We start from the raw sequence: 12,242 nt of genomic DNA on the forward strand, positions 1-12,242 counted from the left end.
AGTCCTAACTCAAAAAAAAAAAAAAAAAGCTTCGCGCTGCCGCTGCCTCTGCTGCTGCCGCCGCCGTCGCAACCGCCGCCAACCGCCGCCAGCCACCACAGGACCGCTAGCTCGGCTTTCACTTTCTCTCGCTTTCCGCTTTCTCTTGCTCCGCCCCTTCCTGCTACGTCAGCAAACCGCAGGACCGCTAGCTCAGCTTTCACTTTCTCTCGCTTTCCGCTTTCTCTTGCTCTGCTATGTCAGCACATCCATGGGGCATGGAAGATCTTTAAATCCCATAACCCTTACAGATGGATGGATGGATGGATGGATGGATGGATGGATGGATGGATGGATGGATGGATGGATGGATGGATGGATGGATGAAGGGATGGATGAAGGGATGGATGGATGGATTTATAGATAGATGGGTGGATGGATAGATGGATGAATGGATATACATACATATTTGTGTATATGTGTTGTATATGTATGTGTGTAGTCAGAGTGTATGTAGGAGGGACTAGGCCTGATTTCATTGACATATAGAACTTCCAGGTGAGGAAGTTTCCTTTCAGAAGCCCAGGTGACACCTGGATCTCTGCTCCTGTTTGGCTTTGCTATGGATATTGGTATGTGAACACTTAGAGTTTGTCCTGGAGCACTGAGGGGCTGTGACTTGCCCAGCATCCCACAGTCAGCCTGTACCGGACAGAGGGAGCACTTTGAATGCAGGTCTTCCTGGCATCCTGGGCCAGCTCTCCATGCACTAGACCGTAGTGCCTCTCCATATATATTACGGCATAACACATAAGATAGAGGACTTCAGAATCAGCTCTAACAATAACAAAGACCGTGCTTTAACGGTTCCCAGACTTGGAGGGCAGGGCCACCTTGGCTCTTTCTGTATATCCTCAGAGTTTAGCATGGTGCCTGGAACATACAATGTGCTTCATCAGTATTGGATGATTGATGTGTTGCTTGGGACTCCTTCCCCCCTCCCACCCTGGTCTGGATCCTTTTCACCCACACCTTTCCAAAAAGCCTCCACTGGGCTATGCCCAACACACTGACAACCTTCTTCAAGTTCCTTTAGCATTCCCCAACCTCAATCAAGTCAGTAGCTTTCATGCACTCTGCTAGGCTCAGTTGACCCACATATGGAATTATAACTACCGATTAGTAGCCAAGTGGAAATAGCACAGAGTAGGGATTGTTTGATGGCAGAAACTTCCATGAAAATCTGTGGGCTGATTAAGAGAAAGACCAAGACATAGCTATTGTTTGGAATCATAGGAGACAGACAAAGACATAACCTGAAACAGTTTACACATGTGTCCAATCTATGCCTAGAGGCAATAAGGTGGCAAAATGAATAGATTTCTGGATTTGGAGTCAGCAAGACTTGGGTTTGAATCCTGCCTTAGACTCCTACTAGCTGTGTGATCCTGGACAAGTTGCTAACCTCTCGAAGCCTCAGTCTCTCCATCTGTAAAATGGGAATGATAATAGCACTTATCTCCCAGGGTCATTTTAAGGATTAAGAAATGAGATGACATGTAAATTACTTTGCAAGTCTCAAAACACTACATAGATGCTTGCTGTAATTATTGTTTTGCAAGTTCTGGGATAATAAAAGTGTTTTCTTACTGAAATAAATATCCATAATTTGGGTTAGACTACAGGTATGTCCAGACATGCCTACTTATAGGATAAATCACTAATCCAAGAATGGATTGAGATGATCTTCTCTGTCACCTCTACACCAACACCCCACCCCCGAATCTGTAGATCAGTCTGTAGTAAATCTGACGGAGTTACCTGGTAGATTCCCAAACCAAAATTTGACCCACATTGATCCTCCTTAGCTCCCCACCTCTTACCCTACTATTATTGGCAGAGATTTTCTGATCAAGGGACTTTACCATCAGTAGTACTCTCTGTTCTCCAGGGATTTTAGGGTCAATATTGTTTTCTTTTCCTCCCTGAACTTCAGATAATCTGATAGCTTGGGAAAAATAAAAAGTAGCCCCAGAAAAAAAAGATTGGGTGGGTCTCTCCTACATGAATGGAAGGAGGCCTAGAATGGATCCAATCACAGAATGGAAAGGACATTTTCAGGCCTGGAAAATAGCATGAGCAGAGAGAGGTGAGGTGGGGCAGGATGAGAGAAGTAATACTCATGACAACACGAATCAGAGTGGACAAACGGAGATTCCTACTAGTTAAAATTGCCAAAAGAAGGGAAGAAAGAAAAGGCAGTATGGTATTATGGAAAGAACTTTGGCTTGGAATGGGAGGACCTCTCTGCTAGTAACTACTGGCATGAGGGGTGGATTGTTTCCACTCTCTAGGTCTCCATTTCTTCATCTAAAAGGTAAATGAGGATATCGATTAGATGACGTTAAAGGTCCTGTCCAATTCTGCTATCCTGGGCCTAGAATCACTCCCTGGGACCAAGGCTTCTGATGGTCCAGGAGGCTGTGGAATCATGGAATGACAGTGACAGAAACCTGGTGTCCTCTCTTGGAGTTCTCCCTCCCTCTACCTTGGGAGACAGGAAATGCCTTGGCAAGGATAGTGTGGGCATGTGGCTGACAGCAAAGCCTGGTTGATTGGCTGTGCTGCTCTGGTCTCCATTCCAATGATCCCATGGATTGTGGCAGATGAGGCCAGCAGAATCCCAGGAGCCTGATCTTCCAAGGACACACAAACACAAGATCCATGTCCTTGGGTGGCCAACTGCAATGAACCCTAGAAGCCAAAGGAATTCACCCAGTGAGACTATGAACTGGAAACTCCCAATACTGTTCACGTTCACACTTCCAGCCTTGCCCACCTTCTCCTTTTGCCCAAAAGACCACATCCAACAGTCTCTCTCTGTGTCTCTCTATCTGTATGTGTGTCTCTTTCTGTCTCTCTGTTTCTGTCTCTCTATCTCTGTCTGTCTCTCTGACTGACTTATCTCTGTCTCTCTCTGTCTCTTTCTCTCTGCCTCTCTCTCTCTCTCTCTCTCTCTCTCTCTCTCTCTTTCTCTCTCTCTCTCTCTCTCTCTCTCTCTCTCTCTCTCTCTCTCTCTCTCTCTCTCTCTCTTTCTCTTTCTCTGTCCCTCTCTCTTTCTCTCGATCTGAAGTCATGAAAATCTGAGTTCAAATTTTGCTTCAGACACTTACCAGCTAAGTAACCTTGGATGAGTCATCCAGCCTCTTTTTGGCTCACATTCCTTATCTGAAAAATGGAGATAATAATAACATCTACCTCTCAGAGTAATTGTTAGGACAGAATTAAGATAAAATGTGTCAAGGACTTTGCAAATTGTAAAGTGCCATCTAAGGGTTAGCCATTATGTTAAGTTTTTACAGCCAAATTTGGCTGCTGCTGCTTTTTTTTAAACAAACCTATATTTTCATCACTAAAAGGAACTCCTGTTCCTTTTGACAGAACTCCCTCTACCCTTCCAGATTATCATCTGCTCTGCTACATATAATCTTAAAGAGTTACCTGAGGGGCACTGGAGTGGGCCAAGTGTCTTGCCTGGGGTCACACAACCTACTGGCTGTGTCAGAGGCAGGATTTGAACCCAGGTTCTTCCTGACTTCAAGACCAACTCTGTTCCCACCAGGCCCTGTTGCCGTCCCACAACCTCATTGCAAGGATCACATGAGATGATAATAAACCACTTTGATGACCTTTATGTTGTTATTCAATAATTTCTGTCACATCTGATTCTTTGTGACCCCATTTGGGGTTTTCTTGGTGAAGATATTGGAGTAGTTTGCCCATTGTCTTCTCCTGTCCATTTTACAGATGAAGAAACTGAAGCAAACAGGGTAAAGTGACTTGCCCAGGGTCACACAGCTAGTAAGAGTTTGAGGCCAGATTTGACCTCAGGGAGATGAGTCTTCCTGACTCCAGACCTGGCATTCTTTGCACTGTGGTACCACCTAGCTGCTTTTTATACATATAAGCTCTCATTATTCTCACCATGAACACTAGGGCTATACTAATACCCGAGGTAGCCATCCACCAAGGTGGCTCAAACCTTGGCCCAGAAAGAGAAAAAGGAACTAGCAGATGAAAGTTCTTAAAGAATGCCATCAAGGCTGATGGGTCTTCAAGGAAAGCCCAAAGGGACATCCCTCTGGAACTGGAAAGAACCTTGGAAGCCATCTAGTCCAACTTCGTCGTTTTGCAGATGGGGAAACTGAGACCCAAAGAGTTTGTGTGCCTTGCCCCAAAGTCGTAAAGGCGGTGAGTATTAGAAGCTAGATTTGTCTTCTACCTCCAGGCAGTCCCCTTTCCACCAAGCCACACTGACTTCCTCTCTCACCAGATCTTTCCACTTTCATGAAATCCTACTTTCATCTGCCTACATTTCAATCCCAATACATTCGTCCAGCCGCAACAAATATCCTTGGGCCTCCTAGACCCTCTGGGACAGCTCCGTCTTCCTCCCAAGATGACTTTGTCAGCAATGGCATCACTCTGGCTCTGGTCCCCTTCCTGACTCATCACCCTCATCCTTACTTCCTGACCAGTCTTGTTTTCTTTGGCTAATGTTAGGGCTTGGGTTAGGAGGTTGGGGGGTGCAGGGAGCAGGCAAAGGGAGGGAAGAGAGCAAACAGGGGAGACCGTTCACTTTATGACATTAAACAAGCAATGCTCCAGTGCAGATGACCCAGAGGACAGAAACACCAGTGGATGCCTTGAGAGAGGAACTGCTTTTCTACAGGCCTGCAGAAACCAAAGCTTAGCCCAGCGCTCCCTTTTTAGCATCAGGCTTGGGTTCTGTTTTCCAGACAATGAAGGGGTGCCCAGATGGAATATCCTCTCCGTGCTTCTAAACATTCAGACATTTCCTTCCCTTCACTCTACTTTCACCCTGAAGATAAATATCCTACAGGAGAGTTGTCTAGGATTGGAGAGTGGGAGGGAGAAGAAAGAAATGGCTTTCATCCTTCTATAAGGCCAATGAAGGCTATTCAATCTGCATTCCCAGGCTCAGACATTGCAGTTCCTGGAAGACTCCAGAAGGCTTAGAGCTTTAAGGCTAGGCCATGACTCACAAAACCAGCCTCTGGGGAAGGAGATTGCCAGACAGCTGGTTCTAAAACACACACACACACACACACACACACACACGCACTCATGCACACACATGCACACACACCAAAATCCAGTGTTATCATAACAATAAGAATAATAAAATAATAATTCCCATTTATACAATGAATGGGTGAATGAAAAGATGCTTATTAAGTGCCTTCTATGTGTTGGGCATTGTGTTGAGTTTTAAGGGTACAAATATAAGAAAGCAAGACAGTTCTTTGCCTTCAAGGAGCTTCCTTACTAATTCAGGGGGGAGACAGCTTATCAATGGAAGCTAGAAGAGGTGGCATGGTCACATGCCGTTGCATGTGATTGGAGATGCCTGGGAAGTCTAGAGGGATCTCGTTCTGGGCAAGATAAACCTATCAGAGCCCACAGTGCAAGGGGTTTTCATAAGAGGAGGACGATGAGGGGGGTTTTAAAGTTGTGAAAACTTTAAAACCCCCCTCATCGTCCTCCTTTCCTCACCACAAGCTCACGAAATAAATAGTGCAAACATTATTAGTATTTCCGTTTTAGAGATGGCAGTCCTAAGGTCCATAGAAATTGAGTAAATTTCCCTGGGTCACACAACCAGTACCTAATGGAACCTCCATTTGAACCCAAGTCTAACCTGTGAACTCAGTGCTCTTTCCACCAGAGGAAGCATGTTGGGATAGATAGGATGCTAGACCAGGAGTCAGGAACCCAGGCTGTCTTTCACGTAAGTTGTATGACAATGAGTGAGTCACAAGTTCTCTGAGCCTCAGTTTCCCCAGATGTAAAAGGGGGATAGTTATAACCTTTTGTGGTTGTTGTCCATCCTTCATTCTTGAAGAGGACCAATGACATCAGGAGGGTGATGTCTTAACTTGCGAGTAAATTAGGTTTATGTGAGACAGGTCTGTGCAAAACCATCAGCCTCACTCTCTCTTCCAGAGTCACCAGGGTCCAGTGACAAGACATAGGTCAAGATGACCAGTGAGGGCCCAGATGTAATGGGAAACTTTGGCCTTTTTAAATTAAGGTCTTTCCCAGGTCTCAGTTTGTCTGAGGCAACACCCATTCAGAGTTAAAGGCTAGGGAAGAATTGAGGTAAAAGATAGAATAATTTACCTTCACAAAAGAATCCATCTGGGAGGGAAAGACCATTCTGGCAAGAACAGAAACAATTACTATTTACATTCACTCTGAGCCATCAATGAGCAAGTGAAACTTGGGATGGGAAATATTATTGGCCAATTGGTGAGAGACAGAAAGATTTGGGTTTAAAGGCATAGTCAAGTAGCTCCATTTGAAGGCCAGTGTATTTTACCAAAGTCTGGTTTTTCAGAGCTATATTTCAAGAAATCATAAAATAAAAACTGTATGAGACAAAAGAGTTAATTGTCCGATTTGAAAAAAAAAAACAATGAAATAAATAAATATAGAAGAAAAACATTTAGCCTGCAGACCCAAGTGATCAAACTTTCTCTTCCTTTAGACAGAACACCCACAAGTGAAGGTATCACTCCCCAGGTGGACAGATTGGGGGGGGGGGGCAAGGAGGAGTATATACCTCACAAATGAATTATATTTTACAAATGTTCAAGAGCTGCATACATGTCTTTTATTACACCCTACCTTAAAATATTATATATAAATATAAGTTGTTATTCTTACTAAAGCCTATAACAGCCCCAAAAAGATGGAGGCAAAAGGGTGGGTGGAAGTACTTTTCCCATCACCATTTATCCCCTTCAGTCTCTCTGCATCCAAACAAAGGACCTGGTCAGGAAACCTCAATATTTCTGGAAACATTTCCTAAGCCTCCACCACCCAGGGCAGTGATTTCTTTGGCTTTCATCCCTGATTGGCCCCATTTTGAGGCTAGGATTGAATTATGATGGTGATGAACATCCTCCTTAGAATGTTTTACTTTCACCCTTGATCCCTTCCCCTGCTAGAGGAGGGACCTATTACTTTAAGAAATATTGCGCCCCAATGGCTCCCCAGCTCCCAACATTTAGGACATTGCATCCAGGCTCGTTTCTAAATTTTAGACTACTCATTGAACCATTCTACCAGTCAAAATATAACTACCACACATCTCTTCCAATTCAATGAACATTTTGAATGGACAAAATGGAAAGTAGGACATTATCTCAAATAATGCATCTCCCACTATATGGAGGCAATTGATTCTCTCCTTTACCCACCAGTGAATCCTGTTTTAACAAAATTCTGCTGTTGACATACATATCTACCCAGAGCACACCCTTCATTCCCACTCTTTTTTTTCTCAGATGCTTTATTAACTTCTGATTTACATCATTCATTTCCACCAGATTTTGAGTTACAAATTTTCTCCCCATTTTTACCCTACCCACCCCGCAAAAATAGCAGTCCCACAGGATATCCCCTCCTCTAATCTGCTCTCTCCCATATTTTCTCCCATACCCCTTTCGACTTTTCCAGTGGATCTCTATTCTCCAGTGCCTGTATATTTTATTTCCCAATTACATGTAAAATAGTATTGATAATAGTATATATATATATACATATATATGTATATGTATATATAGATACATACACACATATTTGAATATTTGATTTTAACACTTTGAATTCCAGATTCATTCCCTTCCTCCCTTGTCACCCACCCTTACTGGGAAGATAAGCAGTTCAGTATAGGATGTACATATGTGGCTAATGCAAAACAATAACATAGTAGATACATTGTAAAAGACCGACTATATTTCCCTCCCTCCTATCCCACCTACCACTTGTTCTGTTCTCTAATTTGATCCCGTCCCTTTCCAAAAGTGGGTGCTTCCAACTTCCCCCCCAGCCTGCCCTCCCTTCCATCATCCCCCCTCTAATCCCCTTCTCCCCCTACTCTCCTATGGGGTGAGATACCCTATTTAGTGTGTATTTCATTCCCTCCTCAAGCCAAATTCAATGGGAATAAGGTTGACTCATTCCCTTTTGCCTTCCTATTCTTCCCTCCAGTGTAACCATTTCCCCTTGCCTCTTCTGTATGAGATAGTTTACCCCATTCTTCTCTCCCCATCTCCTCTCATTATATTCCTCTCTCACCTCTCAATTTCACCTTTTAAGTATCATCCCTTCCTGTTAAATTGGTCCTGTGACCTCTATGTATACCTGTAAACATATATACACACATTCACATATGTATTCATATGCCCATATACCCTCATATATAGACATATATATATATTTCTATTCCTTTCAACTACTGAGAAAAGATTCATAAGTTACAATTGTTTTTCCATGTAGGAATGTTAATAGTTCAACTTTGATAAGTTCCTTATGGTTTCTTTTCCCTGTTTACCTTCTCATGCTTCTCTTGCTTCTTGTATCTTAATGTCAAATTTTCTGTTCAACTCTGGTTTTTTTCAGCAAGAATGCTTGAAAGTCCTCTATTCCACTGAATGACCATATTTTCCCCTGAAACATGATACTCAGTTTTGCTGGGTAGGTGACTCTTGGTTTTAATACCAGCTCCTTTGCCCTCTGGAATATCATATTCCAAGCCCTTCAATCCCTCAGTGTAGAAGCTGCCAGATCCTGGGTTATCTTGATTGTGTTTCCACAATATTCAAACTGTTTCTTCCTGGCTGCTTCTAATATTCTCTCCTTAATCTGGGAATTCCGGAACCTGGCTATAATATTCCTAGGAGTTTTCTTTTTGGGATCTTTTTCAGGAGGTGATCGGTGGATTCTTTCAACCTCTGTTTTGCCCTCTGGTTCTAAAATATGAGGGCAGTTTTCTTTGAGAACTTCCTAGAAGATGATTTCTAGGTTCTTACTTTGGTCATGGCTTTCAGGTAGTCCAATAATTTTTAAATTATCTCTCCTGGATCTATTTTCCAGGTCAGTGGTTTTTCCCATGAGATACTTCACATTGTCTTCTATTCTTTCATTTGTTTTGATCTGTTTAACAGCATCTTGATTTCTCATAAAGTCATTAGCTTCCATTTGCTCCAATCTAATTCTGAAGCAATGATTCTCCTCATTGAGCTTTTGAGACTCTTTTTCCATCTGGCAATTTGGCTTTTTAAGGCATTCTTCTCCTCATTGCCTTTTTGATCCTCTTTTGCCATTTGAGTCAGTCTGTTTTTTAAGGTGTTATTTTCCTCAGTCAGGCTGTTGACTCTCATTTCATAATTTTCTTTCATCGTTCTCATTTCTCTTCCCAATTTTTCCTCCACTTCTCTTATCTGCTTCTTAAGGTCCTCTATGGCCTGTAACCAGCTTGTATTTTCCTTTGAAGCTTTTGGCACAGGACTTCTGACTTCACTGTCTTCCTCCTGTTCCATGCTTTGCTCCTTTTTGTCCCCAAAATAGGAGTGTAATGTTGGAATCTTCTGTCTACTTTGTTTCCCTTGACTGGTCATGTCGCCCCTCAGTCACCTGACCCCTGGGCTTTTTGCCACAGTAGGACTCTGCCATCAGACAGGGGAGCTTTCATCCCAAACACTAGAGTTTTCTCAGTTGCTGGAGGTATTAGATGGGTACCCTCTCTGAGGTCTCCACACACTCTGGCAAGCTGGACACACACCCCAGAACCTCCACCCTAGACTGCAATCCAGATCCAAGCAGGTTAAAGCAAGAGCAATTACCCTCAGACTGGTGCTTGGTCCCCCTACACTCTGCAGGCCAGGAGCTGAAGCCGCCACTGGGAGCTGGCCTCGGGGGCAAAAGCCATGCAACTAGCACTTACTGGTCCCACAGTCCAGACTGCACTGACCTCTCACTTTGTCCGCATCTATGTGTTGATAAATCTGGAAAAGGCCACAGCTGCTGCTGATCTGGAGTCGCTCGGGCTGAGGCTGGTCAGGCCTGCCCTGGGGCTAAAACCTTGGTGTGGGGCGGGGCTCTGCTCCCAGAGCACTGTGCTGGATTCCTGCCGGCCTGCAGGGCTATCCTCAGTGGGAGCTTAGCTTCTCTGTGTCATTTTGTGGATTCTGCAGCTCCAAAGTTTGTTTAGAGTCCCCTTTTTACATGTATTGGGGAAGGTGGAAGCCAGAGCATCAGGGAGGTCCTGCTTCTACTCCGCCATCTTGGCTCCTCCCCCCATTCCCACTCTTGCTACTTCCTTTTACTCACTTCCCCACATCCTAAAGATCTTAGATATAAATGTAGATATGTGTGTGCATGTATATAGAGAGAAATGTATATATACAGATACATATGTATACATACATTTATATACATATAGAAATATACATGTGTGCATACATATAGGTTGCATTGTGTCTGTATATATGCATCTATTAGTTATTTATACATGTATGTGTATACATGTGGCCACATATGTCAATATAGAAATCTACAAGGTATAGGTACCAAGCAAGGCACACGGGGGATTTTAATATAAGAAGGGAAATCTGACATCCTAAGTAACACTGAAACTTGGTGGGGTAGGATCTATGATTGAAACATGACTCTTGAAGAGTCCAATGCATGAACAAGACACTGGACAGTTAAAAAGGGGGCCTGGAGAGCAATGTATTGATACACACACACACACACACACACACACCATGAAGGGGCGGGGAGGGAGGGGTAGTGCAGGGTGGTAATGGCATAAAATTCTACAGTTGAATCCAGTCAGGAGGGATGAGAAACTCCCAAGAATGAAATTCTGAACACATGGACAGTAACAAATCTGATGAAGAACAAAAGGGGGAGTTGCCCCAAGAGAACACTGGTGAGCCCCTAGAGGGAGTGGTCTCAGTCAGATTGTGGAAGTAGAAGTCCAGCTGCAATTAGTTGATGAAAGACTGACTAATAAAGAAATAAATTCAGACGGCCCAGGCAAATTTTTCAGGATATTTAGCAGAGAAGGTGAAGAGAGACATAGGACAAAATGTTGATGGTCCAAAGGGGTCAAGGGAAGCCTTTTTCAGTACCAAGACCACCTGAGCATGTTGGAGGATGGAACAGGACACATTTCGGAGTGGACAAATTAAGTTCCTCTGCAAGTTGTCTGGTTGATATATTTATTGGGCCCCTGATGTTTTATCATTAAAGTTCATGGATTTAGAGCTGAAAAGGGCCTTCAAAGTCAGCTAGTCCCCTCACTTTAAAGAGGTCCAGAAATGTTGAGCAAGTTACCCAAAGTCACACTGGTTATGAAATCACAGAGCCCTCAGAGTTCAAATCCAGTCCTCTTTCTACTGCACCTTTCAGGAAGAGACTTCAGAAGCCACCTCGTGAGGAAACAGAGGTCCAGGAAGGTTGGCACAAGGTCCCACAGGTACAATTTGAACCCAAATCCTCCTACTCCTAAGCCAGTGAATTCCACTATACTATACTCTGTACCCATGGAAGAATGTCATTCTAGGAAACATCAATTGAGTGATTTAAAAAAGCAGGGAAGGAAAAGTTCCTTCCTTGTTAAAAGACCCCATTTCTCCAGACCCTGTGGCTATGAGGCCAACAGGACATTCCCAGAAGTCTGGGTAAGCATCTTTGACATAAACCTGTAATAACAATCCACATGTCATTCGTGAGTGAACAGTTATTGAAGACCTCCTGAGACGTTCCCACATCCTGTTCTCCCCCTTGTCACTAATTCCTTCAAATTTCTATAACTGTGGTTCTTTTTTTTTTACTTTTTTTTGGAGGGCAATTGGGGCTAAGTGACTTGCCTAAGGTCACAGGACTATTTTTTGTGTTAAGTGTCTGAGGCCAGATTAGAACCCAGGTCCTCCTGACTCCAGGGCTGGTGTTCTATTCACTGTGCCACCTAGCTGCCCATATAACTGTGGTTCTTAACCTGGGGTCCCAGATCCTCAAAAGTCCACAGATAGATCTTAGAAAGTTTGTGAACTTAAGTGGGAAAACAATTATATTTATATTTTCACTAATCTATAGCTGAAACTGTATTTCCAAATATTTAAAAACATTATTCCATACACAGTAATAGCGATATTGTACAATGATCAACTGTGAAAGACTTAGCTATTCTGATCAATACAATGATTCAAGACAATTCCAAAGGACATAAGATATAAGATAAAAAATGATATCCACCTCCAGAGAGAGAATTGATGGCATCTGAATGCAGATCAAAGCATAATCTTTTCATGTTATTTTTTTTTTTGCCTTTTTTGCCTCATGGCTAATATGGAAGTATGTTTTGCATTATTTCACATGTATAATTG

At 43.2% G+C, this 12,242-nt stretch overlaps 1 long non-coding RNA gene across 2 annotated transcripts in view; it reads right to left on the bottom strand.

Moving 5' to 3' along the window:
- LOC138145591 (uncharacterized) overlaps positions 1–12,242 on the bottom strand; it is a 58,169-nt gene that overhangs the window by 2,200 nt on the left and 43,727 nt on the right. For both annotated transcript variants that reach the window (XR_011164260.1, XR_011164261.1), the window contains exons 3-4: positions 3,153–3,207; positions 2,528–2,733 (exon numbers count right to left, since the gene is read on the bottom strand). This is a non-coding gene — a long non-coding RNA (uncharacterized lncRNA). The remainder of the gene's footprint in view (positions 1–2,527; positions 2,734–3,152; positions 3,208–12,242) is intronic.

Source organism: Petaurus breviceps, unplaced genomic scaffold (assembly GCF_028583685.1).
Source record: "Petaurus breviceps papuanus isolate PSGF00001 unplaced genomic scaffold, PetGlider_PUasm1.0 90740, whole genome shotgun sequence".
NCBI classification, from domain to species: domain Eukaryota; kingdom Metazoa; phylum Chordata; class Mammalia; order Diprotodontia; family Petauridae; genus Petaurus; species Petaurus breviceps.